Genomic DNA, 20,053 nt, shown 5'->3' on the forward strand with positions numbered 1-20,053 from the left:
GCGGGAGCGTGAAAATGTCAAGCATTAATGGTATTCTTGGGGAGAACCACTGGCTGTTGTGTGCTCGTGACGAGCGCTTTGGTTTAGTACAAGTGGCATAGTTTACATTCTGAGTACTCCCGTCAATGGTAAACTTGGGATGGATGGATGGATGGATGGATGCAAAACTTTAATGAAGGTCCTGAGGTGCGCGACTCAGCGCGCTGCGGGCCGCTCACACGTTGGGACAGTCAGGCCATGCCCGACCGCCGCATCGTGGGCCCTCTGGACAGCCCATAGTTGTATTTTTTTTTTCAAGGTGAACTTCACTCATAAAGCAGTTGCACCCTTTTGGGTGCATATTCGTCGCACAACAATAGAGAGTTTTGGATTAGGGGGACGCAAGGCCATGGGGCCCAAGCGCTAGGGGGGCCCAACTTCTTGCGTCCCATACGTAGCGTTTTCAATAAAGGAAACGCAAGAAGGAAGATGACGATTATTAGAGCGTTTTAGATTATAATCTAAAACACTCTAATAATCGTCATCTTCCTTCTTGCTTTTCCTTTATTAAAAACGCCACGTTCGCTACTTTCTTAAAAGTACCGGGAGTACTTGGAAGTACCGAGCTCGCAGCGTTAAAGAAAGGAAATGCGGGCAATACAGATGACGATTATTGTTGTGGGACAATATAAGCCCCAAAGGGTGTACATTCTTAAAGATTGTTTGGGTACTGTTCAAAGAGCTAGCTATACACTCTAAAAACAGCTGTACCCTTCGGTGTTTATACTTGCCACACAACGATAATCGTCATCTGTCTTGTCCGCATTTCTTTTCTTTACCGCTGCGAGCACGGTACTTCCCCGTCCCGAACGGCTTGCGCGTTATCAGCATGACACAGCATTCTCGACAGTAAAGTAGCGAGCGCCGAGTTTCAAGAAAGGAAACGCAAGCAAGGCAGATGACGATTGTTGTTGCGAGACAAATATACACCCCAAAGGGTGCAACCGTTTTAAGAGTGTACATTCTGAGAAAAGTTTACACCCCAAAAGTGCCCCTTCTGCCACACAACGATAATCGTCATATGCCTTGATGCGTTTCCTTCTTTAACGCTGCGAGCCCGGTACTTTCCAGTAACGAACGGCATGCGCGTTATCAGCATGATAGCATTCCCGACAGGAAAGTAGCGGTCGCGGCGTTTTCAAGAAAGGAAACGCAAGCAAGGCAGATGACGATTATTGTTGTGTGGTAGAGATACACCCCAAAGGGTGTAACTTTGCCTGAGAGTGTAGGTAGCTGACGTATGAAGAGGGCAACAATTCGGCGCGAACGGGCATTGCTTTAACTGAATATCGTTTTTTGAAGAAAAGATAGCTGCCTATGAGCGTGCATGAAATTTGGCGAAATGCTGCATTGGTCGACGAAATTTGTAAATGGTAGTACATGAAAAATGTGCGAGCTTGGAGCTTTAACTGCACTCAAGCCGTTCTGCCCATGGATAGTGATGGTGTAACGCTTATGACGCGCCGCCGATTATGCGACAGTTGATAATTGTGTGTGACCACGCGGCTACAAAGACTCAATTTCAACTGCCGTATAGGGCAAGGTGTGTTTATATGCATCACGCGGTTCAAGCGCGGTGCGTCGAAAATCCCTCCAGGAATTTGCTTTTATTTCAATCAACAGGAGGGCTGCAGGACTAACACCTTTTATTCAGACTACAGCGAGACACAGCTTGTGTACCCTTCCTCCCATTTTGCTTCTTGGTATATAAGAGAATGACAAGCTGTGGAGCAAAGCGGTTCCTTTAATCAGCGAGCCCCATGCAAATGCCGAGCGCCGCGACAAACAACCATAACCGCGCCGGGATCCAGCAGACGACGCTCGCATGCTTCGCGAAAAGGCAGACCGCAGCGCTGCGGTGGCGGGAGCGGCAGCGGGCCGCCTGCTACCACAAGGCGAGGCAGGGGTTTTCGGAAACTAAAAAAGTATCTGTAAACGTTGGTCGACTGCGTGCACTGCCCGATTTCATAGGCCATGCGCCAAGATTGAGAAGAGGGTCATGTAAGAGGAGATCATTGTGGCGTTTTAACATTCACTGCAGCTCGCTCAGACACGTCCTGTGTTGCTACTGGTTGTGAGGGCCGATGTAGAAGCAAATCAGACGACTGAGTGAGCCGACTTCTAAAGATTGTTACTTGCTCTGTATAAAACACGTATAGTTATATACAAACCTAACCACACTAGGGACATGGAGGGGCTCTTGAAAATAACAAAACGATGAATTAAAGGTTTGATTTCAGTTGTACGTATGCCATGGTTATATGTATACGACGGGCGCAATCTCGGAGGCCATGTAGTGGGCAAGGCCACAAAGCACCTATAATATGCACAGAAGAGAAACTGTACCTTCCACAATGCAACGAAAAAGAAGTAGTGGTGGCGTCATAAATCAAAATACGCGACAAAGAGATGGCGCTGGCAAAATCAAAACTACCATCATCATCATTACGTAGGAAGGTTTCGCACACTCTCAAGTTCAACAAATGGCCACAGAGGGCGAAAAATCAATCGAGGCGCGTTTCAGCGTAAGCGCGCAAGTGGAGCTACTGTAATTCGGTCGAATACTTTAATTTGTGCTTTCTCTGCTAGGGGCGCTGAACACGCTGAATTTTTTAATTTACACAAACCATTGACATGAACAATCGAGGTGTCTAAGGATGCTTTTTTACCTCAGGCAAATAGGCAGTTGATTTTTTTAAAATTTGATTGTTGAAGCTGCTTTTTAGTCATAGCGTCAAGGTTTTTGTGCTTGATTAACCACCGTCAACCGACAACCTATTGGTATCGATGTGTTTCCTGGCCGTTGGCGTTCGAATACTACGGCGGTAAAACATTTTCGAAAGCATGCTGGTTTTGTCTGCGAGTCATTACATAGACTTGCTGTAAAAAGGTCTACTCTTGGCAAAGAATAGTGCCTCATTTTGTTTAGGCGTTATCATAATGAATGCGGCGGAGGTTGAGGGAGTACGCTTGAAGGTACGTTTTTATGCCGTTGATCTCCATAACACCGTAAGTACGCAAACCGATGTCACAGAACACCCGATGCATCATTGTGTGTTCTCCGTCATCGCTTGTTTGCTGTACGCCTACTAATTCTTCATTTCTTCTTCAAGTGTTGTATCCTCCTTTTGTCCTTGTTCTCTTGTGCTTCACTTACAGCATGTCGTTCCGTCAGCTGTAATGCGCATTTGCAAAACCAATACGTTTGATAAGACGCAGTGGTTATCATAATTTCACTACACATCTATTAAGCTGGCATATGGTTCAGATACAGATACCTGTATGCGGACTTGCACGACGTTGATGCGGAGATTAGGATAATTATGACGCCCGTAAGGAAGAGGCAGCTGACGGCCGTAAGCTGTTGCGTTCTTAACGCCAAACTACCCGGCCTGGTAGCGCTGTAAAGATGCTGTATAAAAGTGACACGCGGTGACAGGGAAATTATTATACTTAGCAGCCGACCGTACGTTTTGTAGCTTAGGTCTTCTTTCTTGTGCGTTTGTGCTACCCTTATTAATGAGCCATTTCTTGACTATGTTCTTGACTATGTAACCGCGTTTTGTGGATTCGTAGGATGCGTGTGGATGCGTTTGCGGATACGTGTGCTTTTTGTTGTACTTGTAAGATGCAAATAAAATATTTTCAGGCTTACTCAATCTTTGGTGTCGTGTGCGTTTATTCCAGTCGAGGCCATCGTGCCATCTGGAAACCGCATTCTGTCAGTAGCCCTACTCGAAATGCAACAGCTGGAGCGCGGCGGCACAACTCGGGGTGCCCCGAGTTGTGCCGCCGAAAAACGAAAAACCGCTCGGGATGCCCTTAAAAGTCAGTTCAGAGTGTGCCTTAACTCGATATGACTCAGCGCTACATGTATTCTGCTACGCCTCGATCGTGCTCCCACCAGTTTGGTTGCTGTGAGGCAAACGTAGCGCCTACATAAATATGTAGGCGCTACGTTTGCCACACAGCAACTAAACTGGCGGGAGCACGATCGAGGCGCAGCAGCCAGAAACCCAGTAAAGCCGCAGAACACCTGGTAAACTGTGCAAAACACCGTTTCCGGATGGATGGATGTTATGAGCGTCCCCTTTGGAACGGGACGGTGGCTTGCGCCACCAAGCTCTTGCTACTATGCTGCCTAATATCCTACCTAAGTTAACCAATGAAAAAAAAACACTATGAACTACCACGTCCAAATTTTCTGATACCCTATTGCGAACTGTGCTTTTGTCCGTCTCCGTCTTTTGTCGTTTCCCTACTTTTCTTCCACCAATCCTCCAATCGCCTCTTACTGATGTCTATTGCGGACCTGTTTGCTTTACCACTGCTCCCGCTGAACCCAAGGGCTTCAAGGAGGCCAGTGGTGCCTAAATCGACCGCTGGATAGACGTCTTCACATTCTAACATTCTTCACATTCACACATTCTTCACATTCACATTTTTCCTGTTGTACAGCGCCACTCGTGGTCACATACTTTAGTTCACGATGCCACCGTTACGCTTATTTCCGTAGCACTGTGGAAGGTACAGTTTCCCTTCTCTAAGTTTGTATAGGTGTTCTGTGGCATTATGGCCGCTGTGGTAGCGGCTGGTGGGGCTGGTTCCGTTGCTTGCTCGCTGGTATTGGGCGTTTCGTTACCGCTGCTGGAGCGGCATTCGTGTGTACGGTACTCTAACATGGCTACAGATATCTTTATTATGTCGCCAGGTGATCGAGAGGCCTCAACTGGCAAAAAAAAAAACACTTCAAACAAGTAAGCTCACACTGGCTATTATTGTCAGTGGTGAATGAAGCAGGATGTGCCTACAAATTTCGTACAAGCCAGGTGGACTTAATGCTGTCGGGAACTGAGTTTACAACATACAGAAACACAGACAGACATCTATTTATTCGTATGGAAAGCTTAAATCGAGTGAAGTTTTTCTCATCGTGTTCGGCGCGCCGCCAAAGCTGGTAGAACGAAGCTTCAGACAGCAATATTTTTGCTGGACCAGCGCCTCCTCTAACTAGATGTTTGTGACGTTAGCCAAAACCGCCTGCCCTTCCCTGCCCTTTTTACACCTGTCCACTGGATGGCTGGCTGGATGGATGGATAAGGCTGAACCCTTTAAATCGGGCGGCGGCACACACCACTTAGCCGTGACTAGTAATATATTTTGTACTTAGTGGAGAGTGAAATTTCATTCTTACCTTGATCTTAGCCAGCAATGAGATAACCTCTGTTTGCTTATTTCTACCCGCTTAAGGTCTATTTTTCCTGCACTGTCTCTAAACCCCAATGCTTTGAAGAAGTCCGCCCCGTTGCTTTGAACTGTAGAGTTAAGCCATTTGTAGAAAAGTATCAGGTGTTCAGCCGTTTCCTCTTCCTCTCCACGTGCACCGCATAACGTGTCTTTCCCTTGGCACTTTACTCGCTTCTTAGTCCCCGATGCTCCCATCCTGGCTTCAAACAACAAAGCGCTTCCCCTAGACTTATCGTAGATATCTTCTTTGGCAATTTCCTGCTTGAAAGTTCTGTATGTTGCCAGTGCGGATTTCGTTTGCATCTCTGTTTTCCACAGACCCCTCTCTGTTACTTTAACATTTTTCTTAACCAATGTTTCTTGGCTTGCTCCCCTGCTGTTGTCCATATGTTTGCGTGAAAATTTTCTGGTTCGCTTCCTCCATTTTGTGTCAACATTCCTCATGTACAGGTAACTGAAAACTTTCCTTGCCTGCTGCTTTTCCGCCATTTCTCTCAGTCGCTCCTCAAATCCTATCTTGCTGATAGCTTCCCTGCCCTCGAATGATGTCCACCCATGTCAGCCTACACACCCTGATTTGGTGTATTTCCGTGTGCTCCCAAAGCGAGCCTACCTACCCCCCCCCCCTTGCTTAATTTCCAACCTTATTCGAACCTCTGATCTCATGCACAGGACCGCATTGCCGAAAGTCAGACTAAGAACTATCACTCCTTTCCAAGTCCCACTCGCCACCTCCTACCTATTGTAATTCCACAGTGCCATATTTTTTATCACAGCTGCATTTCTGCTACCTTTAGTCTTTACATATCCTCCATGTTCAATATGTATTAAGCCTCATTGTTTATCCACACGCCAATATATTTGTACTTATCCACTACATCCAGCGTAACCTCCTGTACCCTATGCTCGCTGCCCTGATTATCATTAAAAATCAGGACTGCCGATTTTTCGTTACTAAACTTTAAACCTAACCTAACTCCCTCTTTACCACAAATGTCCATCAATCCCTGTAAATCTTCCTCGTTGTCTGCCATAAGTACAACCTCGTCCGCGTACATCAGTCCTGTTAATGACTGTTCAATCCATTATCCTTGCTTGAAAAGAACAAAGGGTAAAGCCAAGTCCACTCCACTCTAATTCGGTCTCTAATCCTTGTTGATACAACATGAACAACAAAGGTGACAGAGGGCACCCTTGCCTAAGCCCCCACTGCGTCTCTACAGACTGAGATACCTTTCTTTCCCGTTTTATAAGAACCTTGTTACTTTTACAGATATTTTATAAAAAATTAGTTACTCGATCTTCCGCATCTAGTGTGGCCAGTATGTCCCACAAATCCTCTTGGATTACGCTGTCATAGGCTCCCTTGATATACAGAAGTGCTAGCCATAGGCCCTTTGTTCCTTTTCTGCTATTTCGATACACTGCGTCAATGAGAACAGATTGTCCTCTAACCTACTTTGTTTCCGGAACCCATTTTGTAGTTTCCCCAGCACCTCCTCGTTTTCCACCTATGCCTACAGTCTGTCTTTTACAATCTGCATCGCTACTCTGTAAACCACTGACGTCACTGTTATGGGACGGTAGTTGTTTATGTCGGCTTTGTCCCCCTTTCCCATATATATCACGTTCATCCTGCTTAGTTTCCACCCATCGGGGGCTTTACTGTCCATTATCGTTTTTCTAAGTACCTCTCTTAATGCTTGCTTAGATTTTGGGCCCAATGTCTTGATTAACATAATTGGGATGCCATCAGGTCCTGTCGACGAGCTACAAGAAACCCTCTTCACTGCCCTTAACCACTCGCTTTGTTCAAGTGGAGCCGCTGCACTAACCTGTCTATCCTCGTCTGATGGAGTACATATGTAACATTTTGTTGTTTACATTTTTCTGTCATCATCGTTCTTATATGTTCCATTGCCTCATCTCCTTCTAACAGAACACCTTGAGCTGTAACAATAAACTTCCGCTCCAGGCTCGTCTTATTGCTCTAGGAGTTGAGATGTTTCAAAAATTTATCAGGTGCTTCTTTATCCTTTTTGTTTACTTCTGACAACCATTGGGTCCCCTTTCTTCTAACTTTCTCATCGATGAAATGGGATGCTTCCCTCCTACAGTTTAAGAAGTTATACCATTTTCTGTCTACTTCAGCTTCTGGTTCACCTCTCTGCTTAGAATATCTGTGTTCCCTGGATGCTTCTTGACGTTTCTCTATGGCCCTCTTAACTTCCTGATCCCACCAGCTCTTGGGTATCCGCCTTTTCCCTTTCGCCTGACTCGTACTTTAGCAAGCTCTAGTTCAAATAGCCCTGTTAAATTTGCGCATGTCCATTCTATTTTAGTATCCTCAGAAATTACTTCCTCAATTTGTTGGGTTACTACTCCAGCTCCTTTTCCCAATAAAAAAATCTCACCTAGTTGTTCATCTTGTCTCCTTCCTACTTTCGTTTCACTACTAAAAGTTATCTTGATGCGTTTGTGATCACTACCCAGACCTCTGGAGCCATATTCAACTACGCTCATTAGCCTATCATGCATCCTATGTGACATTAGTGCATAATATCTCGTCGACTGCAGGCTCTCTACCTCCAATGTTATGTGCCCTCCACACTCCTCAGCACTGTTACGTACAACTAACTCATGCCTTTCACGCATATCCAGCAGCATGTTTCCTGTTGAGTCTGTGTACCCGTTTACATATTCTATGTGTGCGTTCATGTTTCCTAGTGTAATTGCCCCGCACCCTCCTCCTAGCTCATTAATTAATGTCTCTTGCTATGCATTCTGCCGTTTCTTTGTTTTCCTCTTTGACATTTCTCCCTGCTCACAGGTATACAAATCCAAGGACTGTCTGCTCCCCTGCCGCTTTCCCTTTTATCCATAAATGTTTCTTGCATTTTGGTTTGAACCTTTGCCAATTCGTACCTTTATGACTGAATGTCCCAGTTCCACCCCCCTTCCTGCTGCCCTCAGTTCTGTTGCAATATTCCCAAGCATATTCAGGATTACAAGGTGGTTGCTCCATGTCCTTAAGATGTGTCTCCACAAACACGTATACCGTCAGCTCCTCCTGCCTTAACTGTTCGTCGATATTCTCCCACTTCATCCTATTTCTGCCACTTTGCATATTAATATACCCTATGTATGAATTACTTTGGAACTTGTACTTGCGTCTATTTCTTCTCCTACAGATTGTACGTTTCCTGAATCTTTTGGCCTCTCCGGGTCTACCTTTGTCTACACTGGTAGCCTCAGTGCTCTGGGTCCCCCCGAGAAAGCTGTTGCTTGGCGGCCTATCCTACTACCTACCCTCCTGCCTGTGGCATCACTGTAGTGAACGCCATTCTGTACAAAAGGGTCGGAGCCAGGCTAGTACACATCCCAGTTTACCTCCATTACGCCGTACCCAAGTCGTCTGCTCAGGCCCCTAATGACACGGTTAGCCTCAACAACACTTCTTTCCGTCCCGCTAGACTGTCCTGGACCTCTGAGGTTGTGCGTATGGTCACGTGCACCTTCGCAGACACCTCTTTGAACCTCTGAGTTTACGCAACCCAAATTCTTACTGTCTCTTGAGGTTCTGGTTCCTTTCCTTGAGCACATCGTTGAGACCAGCAAGGATACCGACAAGGTACTCGTCCTCTATGTTGTCCCATACCACCTCCTGAGCTGTGGTCATTGCGTCAGCCATGCACTTCCCAGACTGGGCCTCCACCTTCACCCGCCTTTCTGCCTTCACTCTTGTAAAGACCCCCTCTTCAACCCTCGCTACGTTGGAGTTCCCTACCATCAGTACCCTTCTTCGTTCAACTCATTCGCCGCCAGCCTGGGATTTCTGCCTTCCAGTTTGCGCTAGCTGGCCCTCCATCCGCTGTCCGCCACCGTCACGCGGCAACGGGCTCGCTGCTGCAAGTGCCGCCCCACATGAAGCCTGCTGCACTACATCACTGTAGCGTTGTGGAGCCCTCGGGCTGCCGCCAGCTCCCGTGTGCGGTTCTACTGCTTCTAGGTGTCCCTTCCTGTCATGACCCTTTGTTCTCATTACGTGCCTCTGCCTGAGACTCCGCGCTGTGCTCGCTCTCCGCCTGACGCTGCTCCGAACCGGGATTACGCGGAACCTGCGCCATTAGCGCCTCCACCCGCTCTTCCAGCTCGGCCTGCTTTTCCAGTTTTCCTTTAAGCTCGCTAGCTATTCGCTGTAGCAGGTTGGCCTTACTTAGTACCCTCCCTCTCAAGCTATTTATTCGACGACCTGAGTTTTTAGCCTGGAGCCAATGGCCATGTGCCACTGGGCATTTGCCACTGAGTATGTGCCTCTGTTCAATGAACTTTTGACGCCAACTTGGGTCACAGTGTGTGTGCCGCTGGTACGCGCCGACTTCACGGCCGCGCTGTCAGAATACGCATCGTGTCCAGGGGGAAGTATGAAAGGATTACGGCTGAAGTACACGCTTCACACATGACCCGTTTCGACTGTTTGCATACTTCGTCGTAGATGCGTTCTGCCAGAATTTTCAGAGCGCAGCTCTCAGGCCCCGTTCCTGCGTTTCGCGTCGGCATCCCTCGGCGTAACCGAGCGAACGGGCACAGCGAAGGATGAAAGAAGGAACTCCGAGCGCAGCGGGGGATGAAATACGGTGACATCGAAGAGAGCGCGAGGAGAAAAGTGTAGGAGGAGGTTGCAGCAGAACCATGAGGCGGAAAGCGGAGGGGCAGGGTACGGCGAAAGCTTGAGAAGAAAAGCGTAGTGCCACGAATTACGGGCTCTGCGGTGACTACCACTACGAGATGGCGCCAGAGTAGTGCGCCGTCGTCTGTTCACCGATGCCATTCGGCGAGCATGCAAACAAAGCGCAGCACTGCATGAGCGCAGGTCTGTCTGCGGCGGCTGCTGTGACTCGCGCCCGCGTATCACGCATGCGCTGCTCTCGTGATCTTACACACACACACACACACACACACACACACACACACACACACACACGCACGCACGCACGCACGCACGCACACACACACACACACACACACACACACACACACACACACACACACATATATATATATATATATATATATATATATATATATATATATATATATATATATATATATATATATATATATATATATATATATATATATATATAGCGAGGCAGTCGTGCCACACTTCGCTCCGTTTGCATTGTGCCCCACGAGACAGATTGTCCGCGACAGCCTATATATCGCGAAACGGAAACACGCACAGAGCTGTGCTCAAATTTCGCATTAGGGAGTATCGTAATCGTCGGTGAATTTTCTAAAGCGATGCTTTTTTCGCTACCGTTCTATGGTTTCGTCTGGGTCGGTCGGTCGCTTGTCTGGTTCTTGCCTATGAGATTTGCATTCACTTAAAAAAAACAATAAAGCTAATCCGGCGGCGGAATTGGAACCGCGGGCCCCCTGAGCAAAGCAGCCCAATGTTCTAACCACTACCGCAGGTACTGTTCTCTCGTGCCAACGCCAACTAGATCTTTGTGATCATTGCTAATACCCAGAGTGGCCAAGAAGTTGGCCAAGAAGTGGAAAGCACTTATTGTGCTAGGAAGCTTTCTTCTTGAAAAAATAAAGAGACGGTGTAGTGCTAACGTCAACCAGCTCTTTTAAATGATTGCCGCTTGTTCATAATGTTTATGATTTCCAAACTAGGGAACATACCCACAAGGGGGAACTGGCTAAGAAGTGGCAGATACATTTAAAATAAATAAGAAATAATGGACAACTACAAGCTTATATAATATTTGGCGCATTGCGTGGCACGGTTACGCGAGAGCACATGCGCGCGCCAGTTTTCTTTCTATAGGTCAGAAATGAAGGAATATAGGTTACGCATGGCGTCACCTAGATACCAACGTGTGCGTTGGATCTGCATATTGTTTTTTTTTCCTCGAGTGACCATCTCACCCTTGAAAACTGCTCCAGCGACTGTCGTCTTCTTGTTCCAGCCTGTGATGGTGGGAGTGCATAGCCGAGCGCCTTCTGTCACGCGTCATGCTGATGCACACTATCGGCGCACTCAACCATCATTCAATCCAAGCCACAAATGACGTGTTATCGGCCTTACTTTCTTTAGTCGCACGTGGGTATAGCTAACGTCGGCATGTTTCTTCGCGTCGCTTCGGCACTTCGGCGTGGGATGATATGGAGCTGCACGGCTGGTTTCAAGCTGGAAGCCAAAGACCGTGATGATGCAGACTTGGTGAGGTGACCATCAGTGCGTATATAGCGGTCAGCGACGGCAGTGTTGACGCCTACTTTGAACAGGTCGGGTGAGCCACTTTATTTTTATAGCGGTAGCAATTATATGGACACTCCAGGCACATTTCTGCCGTCGGCGTAGCTGTGAGGTTCCGTATAAATTCCAAGGGCGATAAAATTACCGCTGCGTGCCATATGCTGTATATGCAAGTGAAAGCGTGCGAGGCTGAGCCGGCGATCGCGGCTCAATCTTGCGCACACAAGCGAGGAAAGCAGGAAGGAAGCGCGCCGTCTTACATCGCGCGCAGAGCTCCGGGTGCAGGTTAGGGAGGGGGGGAGGTGTTCAACTCCGGGGGTGCCCGGGTGGCCGCGCGACCAAGGCTCCGCAAGACTTCGGGGCGAGGATAGGGAGGGGGCGCGTTCTAATCCGGGCCACTGCATCTTGAAAGCCGTCAGCGGCAGGGACAGAGTCCACCGTGAGCTGTGTTTTCGCGGCTTGGCGTTGATGCGAGAGGTAGCATGAGGGTCAATTCTCTCGCTGCTGCTGCCGCGCTTTCTCACTCCAGCGTTTTCATAGCGAGTTTGCGCGGTCATCAAGGGAGATGTGTTCATGCTTGCTTGTGCGCGCGTGAAACCATGCTTGTTAATTTATTTAGTATGCCTATGCTTACCAGTTTAAACGGCCAATAAGACTACTATCATTACTTCGTGTAGCTGTCCACTAATTTGCTATTGCAATCGATGCTTTGCCTTTCGGGCGAAAGTGCGACTTTCTTTTACGTTTAGTGACTCTAGGTTCATTTATTGACTGCAAATAAAGAGCCTTTAAGTTCCTGCTTGTGTAGAAGCTGTAAGTTTATCACAATGATGAATGCTGTTTCAAAATAACAGTATTTTATGTTAGCTTACAACGGCAAGACCGAGAGCGCCTATTAACAGACACTTCCTTTTTAATATTTCTATTTCGAACCTAGATAATTCGCGGAAAATTTTTCCCGAGTAGTTATCGCAACCTCGAACTTCGCATGAAACTCCGCCATAAAAAGTGCGAACATTATGCGAGTAAATTGGCAAACTACCATTTGGACGACGTCACCAAGTGAGAACGAACGCACATCTGTCCCTTCAAGTGTCATGATACTGGCAGTCATCGCCGCTTTCCCATTGTAGCTGGGTTCAAAGCAATCTTGAGCAGTGTGTCCCTGCCAGTTGCATGGTCAATTTTGCCAACGCATCATTGGGGGAGAGGAGGGACGCGTCTCATACATACTGCTGCTGTATATTATATTTGCCCTAACGTCCGCCTTTTCGTTACACGAATTAAGCGTTTTCGTCATGGCATGAAAACAAAAATGAGAAGAAAAGAAATGAAACTAATAAAAGTAGTTGTTTCGAAACAAAGTCGCCCCTTCCCTTCAGTATGTTAAAAGGTCTTTCACCAAGGTCAATGGGAAATTTTGGTGGTACACTGAAAGTCATGAAGCGCCGTCAAGGCAGCGTTTTCCCGCGTAAATTTTCAAATTGATTCAATAACAGCAGAAATACAATCAATTGAAGTATAGCGCCCGTCGCTCTCGCTCTCCCTTGTCCGCGTAACCTAAGCGCTATGGTCCCAATAAGCGAAATATTTCTTCATCATATTGCCATGAGGCACTGTCAGCATATAGACGCTCTCTTTATGCCTGGAATAAACAAGCAACATTTTATGACATTTTACGGCACGCACTGTAAATATCACTTTCCTTGAAGGACACCACGCGGCGCCCGACCTCAGAGGCCATGGTCATTAAAACGCAATAACCATAGTGGCTACTTTAATCCAAGGGCGGCGCCACCATACGGGCGACGCTGCTAATTCCGGGGTGCGTCTTAGTGGCCGCTTGCACAGAGTTGGGAATGTGAATGACTAGCACGGCTTGTACACTGACACGAGCCCACCCGTTTTAAGGGCCAATGACGATCACCATCATCATCACCTACATCCACTTTTTAGTGAGAGAGACTTGGGAAGATTGACAAATGCTGTTCAAAGCGCCAACAAGGAACACGGCACAAAAGGAAGGTCATTCACAGGACAAACGCATGTCTGTGAATGACCTTCCTTTTGTGCCGTTTTCCTTGTTTGCGCATTCAAAAATGTTTGTCAATTATGCACCAATTAGGCCCACAGAAAGTTCTTCTAAGCCATATTTCTTGGGAAGATTGATAACGCATAAGTAAGAAGAACCACAGTGATGCCGAATAAAAATTGGTATGTGGCCACCGGCAGGATGGTAAATAAAACTCATACTATTTAATGACATTAGGGTTGTCTATGAACCTAATGTTATGAAGGAGTGTTGTGGCAATTACCCATTAGCCACATCCTCATAGAAGTCGTGCCTCGCAGCAAAAAGGAGAGCAGCACTTTCGTCTGAATGTCTACAGCAGCCCGTCCCAGAAGGGCGTAACACGCAATTTCGAAGATTTAATTAACGAAACGACGACCATCGACCAACACGCTCGTCATCGGAGGTGACTTCAACGCTACACACACGCAGTGGGGATATGGACACTCGTCCAAGAAGGCAAGAGATCTGTCCGATCTCATAGAAACGGCCGGCCTAACGCTTCTCAACGAGCCGGCCTCACACACCAGAGTGGGTGCGGGCCTTCATAGGGACACCACACCAGACCTAACGCTATGCAAGAGAGCCGGGAGAATCACCTGGGAGAACACCTTCGAGGACCTGGGGAGCGATCACAGGATACTCAGCATAGCCCTAGGAGAGGCCCGCGTCACGAAGGGAATAAAACATAAGTTCCGACTAGTAGACTGGGACAAATTCCGCAAAATCAGAGACGAAAAAGAACAGGGACCCATAAGAAACATAGAAGAATGGAACGGGGAGCTGCTACGAGACGTAGAAAAGGCCACGACCAAGATGGAGTGGGACGACTGGGGGGCTCCACACGAACACGAAGACGACGACAACGGTGGTGGTAACTCTCCGTGGATGGACAGCAGGATCGCGCACCTCGTACAAGCAAAAAAATCCACACAAAAACGTCTGCAAGGGCAAAACACAATAGAAATCTAAGGCGCAAAATCGCGGAACTAAACAAGAACATCGAAGCACACTGCGCCCGGTTATGCAATCAGGATTGGGACGAGGTATGCGACGCCATGGACGGCAACATCAACACGGGCAAGACGTGGAAGATCCTCAAGCACCTGCTCGACCCGTCGGGAACGAAGACAGCGGCGAAAGCGGGAATGACTAAGCTCAGACACAAGACAAAGGAAACATCCGTGAAATAGGTGATGAAATCGTCAAGCTGTACCTTGAGAGACCTCCAGCCGTTGAACACCGGAACTACGCGGGCTCTCCCAACGAGGACTTCGACAGAGATTTCTCCCAGCAAGAAATCAAGTCGGTCCTGCAGACTATCAAGACCAAGTCGACACCGGGCCCCGGCAAAGCGACCAACAAGATGCTCAGGAACCTGGACGACCAGGCAACAAGCCGCTTGACAGATTACACCAACGAGTGCTGGCGGAACGGCGGGATACTCGACGAATGAAAGAGGTCCGACGTGATCCTCATCCCCAAGCCGGGTAAATTCTTAGAAATACAGAACATGCGGCCGATCTCTCTCACTTCCTGCGTTGGTAAAGTGATGGAGCACGCTTGCCTGAGTAGAGGTAACGGCTACCTGGAGTCAAACGACCTGTACCACAGCAAAACTATTGGCTTCAGAAGAGGGCTCTCTACCCAAGACGCCATGATACAACTCAAGGAGCAAGTCATAGACACCACGGGGCGGGGCTTGAGGGCAATACTTGGGCTTGATCTAAAGAAGGCCTTCGACAGGGTCAAGCACACGGCCATCCTCGAAAGAATCGCGCAATTAGGCCCGGGCGAACGAACGCATAATTATATCCGAAATTTCCTTACCGGAAGAACAGCCAGAATCAGACTGGACGAGGAGGAGAGTATCCAGATGGACATGGGCAGCGCTGGCACACCGCAAGGGTCCGTCGTGTCACCGATGCTCTTCAACCTCGTCATGATCGACTATCGGAAAAACTGGAGCGAGTAGAAAGCATTAATCACACCGTTTATGGAGACGACATTACGATTTGGACCATGAAGGACACAAATGAGGGCGATATGGAGAACAGACTTCAAGGGGCGGTGGAGGCAATTGAAAATTATCTGGAGGGCACCGAACTAGAATGCTCGCCGGAGAAATCGGAACGGCTGCTCTACGGCCCCAGGAGGCTCGGCAAACCGTCCAGAGACGTAGCGGAACTGCACAAAAAGGGAATCAGATTAACCACAAGAAAAGGCACGGAGATACCCATGGTCCAAGAGATTAGAGTTCTGGGTCTCTGGACCGAAGCCAGGAGAACAAACACGGAAACTATAACACGCCTGGAAAAGAAAGTCACGGCGACCATTCGGTTAATACAGAGAGTCTCCAACAACAGCAGGGGCATTAAAGAAAGAAACGTCGTACGGCTCGTTCAGGCCTTCGCGATAAGCCACGTAGCGTACGTGGCGGCGCTCGTCCACTGGAACAAGACTGAAAAAGACAAGATCAACGCGCTCATTATAAAAGCGTACGGAACAGCACTGGGTCTCCCCCAATACACAAGAAACAAAAAGTTACTACAGCTCGGGGTACATAACACGCTGGAGGAAATCGCGGAAGCACAGAGGATAGCGCAACTCGAAAGACTCTCCGGAACCAAGGCGGGCAGAGAAATCATGGAAAAGATCGACATAAACTACCACGGAATGAACGGCCCCAAGACGCAGATTCACCCAGACCTCCGAGCTGCAATAAACACGGGAAATATCCCGAAGAACATGCACCCCGTGCACAATGTCGAGAGAAGAAAATGCCGCACGAAAACGATTATCAAAAACCACGGCGCGCGCGAGGGGGTGCGCTTCGTAGACGCCGCGCGGTACCCCCGAAACGGACGACAATGGTGGTGTCGGCGCTGACAAAGGTAGCTCCCTCTTCTCAATGGCGGTCGTGTGCACGAAAGGAAAGACCGTGACTGCGGGCTCCGTAAGGACCAGATCGTCGGAGGCAGCGGAAGAAACGGCAATCGCATTGGCTGTAATCAACGGTCGGCAACAATACAGAACAAAAATCAATATCAGCGACTCCAAGTCGGCTATTAGGAACTTCACAAAGGGTCTCCACCGAGACGGCCAAAATCCTGAACCGCAGAGCAGAAGACTTTTGGAACGGCAAAATTACGCCAAATACCTCAAATGGATCCCTGCACATATGGGAGAAGTAACCATGAATGCCCCTCCCAACCTCAACGAGAAGGGCCACCGAGCCGCGCGAAAACTAACCCACCGCGGCACGGACAATGACGGCCCAACACCCCGTAACCCCCGGGGAAGGGGGAAGGACTGCGGTGGAGGCGATGGAGAAGACGGAGGAGGCGACGACGACGAAGAAGCGATAAAAGACGACAGGGCAGACTGGTCACGTACCACGATATACTGACACACTACACGAAACAAACAGAAGCATACCCACAACCCCGCAAACAACTCGACAGGTCTCAAGAAACAGATTGGAGAAGGTTGCAAACCAGAACGTTCCGAAACCCAGTACACTTAAACAGAATAAATTCAACACAATACCAAGACGCGAGCTGCAAGCTCTGCAAGCACGAACAAGCAGTCATGGCACAGATCTTATGGAAGTGCACACAGATCAGATCAGTGTATGTAGAGGACAAGATAGAACCGGGCCTTCTCGAGGAGCGATGGCTAAGCGCTCTGACTAGCTCGGAACTACGCGACCATTTATGGGCTATCCAGCGGGCCCGGGCAGCGGTAGAAAGGCTATGCCTCACCGCACATAATGCCCGGGTGGCCTCAGCCCGGGCTGGCAACCTCGCAGGTCCTTTTCCCGTTGAGTGAGTGAGTGAGTAAAGACTTTATTTGAAAACAAGGTATTGACGGATGACCTTGTTGTTAGGCAGCCACGAGCCCCTGGGCCCGGGCGTCTTCTTCAGCTCTCTCGATGACCTTGGCCTGCAGGTCAGGGTCGGAGCTGAGCAACACGGCCTCCCACTGCTCAGTACTACTTATTTCGTGATTTGTGTGATTTTCGGCTGGGCACGACCACATAATATGGAATAGATCCGCTTTTTGCTTACAATGCTTACATGTATTAGGGTATTGGTCCGGGTAGTAGTAGTGATAGGCTACGGGGTTGGGGTAGGTGTTCGTCTGAAGTCGTCTCCAAGCTACTTCTTGTCGCTTGTTAAGCGATTTGTGTGCTGGCGGGTACACTGCCCTGGCTAACCTGTAGTGCTGAGTTATTTCCTGGTAACTGACCATGCGATCCCTCCCTGACCCTAGCGTGAGCCGTCCGGGTGCTCGGTTGGAGAGTCCTCGAGCGGCGGTGTGGGCGGCATCGTTGCCGGGTAGGGAGGAGTGTGCTGGTGCCCAAATGATCTGGATTGGTCGTGGGTGTTGGTTTGTGTCTATTATGTGTTTTACGGGAGCCGAGACCCGACCTTTCGCAAAATTGCGTACTGCTGCTCTGGAATCGCTAATAATGTAATGACAATGTGTGGAGGCTATTGCCAGAGCGATAGCCGCCTCTTCCGCTGTTTCGTAGCTTCTGGTGCGAATTGAACCACCAGCGCGTATTTGACCTGAGGAGTCCACCACTGCAAGGGACATACAGTTGCGTTCTATGTATTCTGCTGCGTCGACATAGACTACGACTTTGAAGGAGTGGAATTTCTGATGTAGGGCTTTGGACCGCTCGGCCCTCCTTTCCTTGTGGAATTCGGGGTGCATGTTTTTAGGGAGTGGATTAATTTTGAGATGGCGCCTCTGATCGTGAGAAATGTCTACTTTAATGCTTTGCATCGACTCGTAGTTGATGCCGAGATTCTGGAGGATGTTTCGCCCGGCGGCACTCTGAGCTAGCCTTTCGTATTGAGATATAAGGTGCGCTTCTACTAGTTCATCGAGGGTGTTGTGCACACCTAGGGCTAGCAATTTAGCGTTGGCCGTTCTTATAGGTAGCCCAAGAGCCTGTTTATAGGCCCTCCGGATAATCCCCTCTATTTTCTCTCTCTCAGCCGCTTTGAGGCAGAGGTACGGGGTGATGTAGGTGATGCGGCTGAGAACGAATGCTTGTACCAACCTTATGAGGTTGGCTTCTTTCATGCCAGAGTGTCGGTTGGCAATTCTTGAAATGAGTCGCATCGTCTGCTGAACGCATGCTTCCAGTTTATGAATTGTGTTGCCGTTGCGCCCGTGAGCTTGCATGAAGCGGCCTAGTACACGGATGGTGGTCACCACCGGGATTGCGCCTCCTCCGGCTCGCACAGTGATTTCTGGGGATGGCGCAGTGTCGGATTTGCGGTTTGTAGGGGCTCTGAGTAGGAAGAGTTCTGATTTTTGCGGGGAGCAGGCGAGGCCTTTGTCGGTAACGTACTTTTCAACCGTGTCTACAGCTTGTTGCAGCGTGGTTTCTATATCTCCATCGCTACCTTTAACCACCCACAGGGTAATGTCGTCGGCATACAGACTGTGGTGTAGACCTGGAATCTGATTAAGTTGTTCCGGTAATCTTATCATCGCTAAAGTAAAGAGGAACGGGGATAAGACTGATCCCTGCGGTGTGCCACGACTTCCCGTTAGTTTTTCCCGTCCGTCCGTAGCAATTACCGCCGCCACGTTTCAAAGTGGAATTCACTTATCACCACGTTCATCATCATTATTATTCATGAAAGAGCTAGATCACACTTGTTTATCAGTAAAGGCTGGTGAGCGGGTAGCCTCAGTCTATAGCCTTCCTATTTCAGCGTACCTCATAGCGGCTTTGATATACGGCAAGGTGGTGGTCGCTGTCTGCGAACTAGTAGTAGTAGCGACTGGATGCACGTTTCAGAATACGGGGGTAGGTACGTAACTCGCTAGTCTGTATTGCAGAGTCGAGAATGCGGATGACTTCAGCATTTAAATTATCAGAGCACGCACGTGTAGTACATTTGTTTTTATGCAGTTGGGAGGCTAACGGGGTGTCAGAATATTGAAAACGCTCGAATAACAAATAAAATATTGTCTTATTAGATTCGGTCATCGAATAAAACAGTCACTTTTCTATGTGGTTCACAAATTGAATCGTAACTGTTCAAAAAATCCGAATATATCGAAATAGCTTTCGAATAGTTTACGCCGTCGATTGTATACGATCACACATTAAACAAAAATGTCATAACTTTCATCGCATCAACAATGGACATTTCGTACTAGAGCACACTGCTTTGCTTAACCAGATTTCTTCCTACTAAACGCGATCACTCAATAAAATATAGTTTCAATCGGGCATTCCGCCATGGGAACTGTTCGCTACTATTTATAGGTGTAGCAGACGGCATGCATTACCGATTTAGGGATGAAGGTCTGTGCGTGTACCGACTAGCACAACAAGGCTGCCTCTCTAAGCTTTATATGATAATGTATGACCACGTATGGTCTAAGGAGCACCC

The 20,053-nt window shown here is 48.3% G+C and overlaps 2 pseudogenes; both read right to left on the reverse strand.

Annotated features, from left to right (window-relative positions):
- Nucleotides 1-5,229: 5,229 nt before the first annotated feature.
- LOC142564440 (uncharacterized) lies at nt 5,230-6,344 on the reverse strand (annotated as a pseudogene).
- Nucleotides 6,345-8,523: 2,179 nt separating this feature from the next.
- Nucleotides 8,524-12,671, reverse strand: LOC142564441 (uncharacterized; annotated as a pseudogene).
- Nucleotides 12,672-20,053: the final 7,382 nt, after the last annotated feature.

Source organism: Dermacentor variabilis, chromosome 11, assembly GCF_050947875.1.
Source record: "Dermacentor variabilis isolate Ectoservices chromosome 11, ASM5094787v1, whole genome shotgun sequence".
NCBI classification, from domain to species: domain Eukaryota; kingdom Metazoa; phylum Arthropoda; class Arachnida; order Ixodida; family Ixodidae; genus Dermacentor; species Dermacentor variabilis.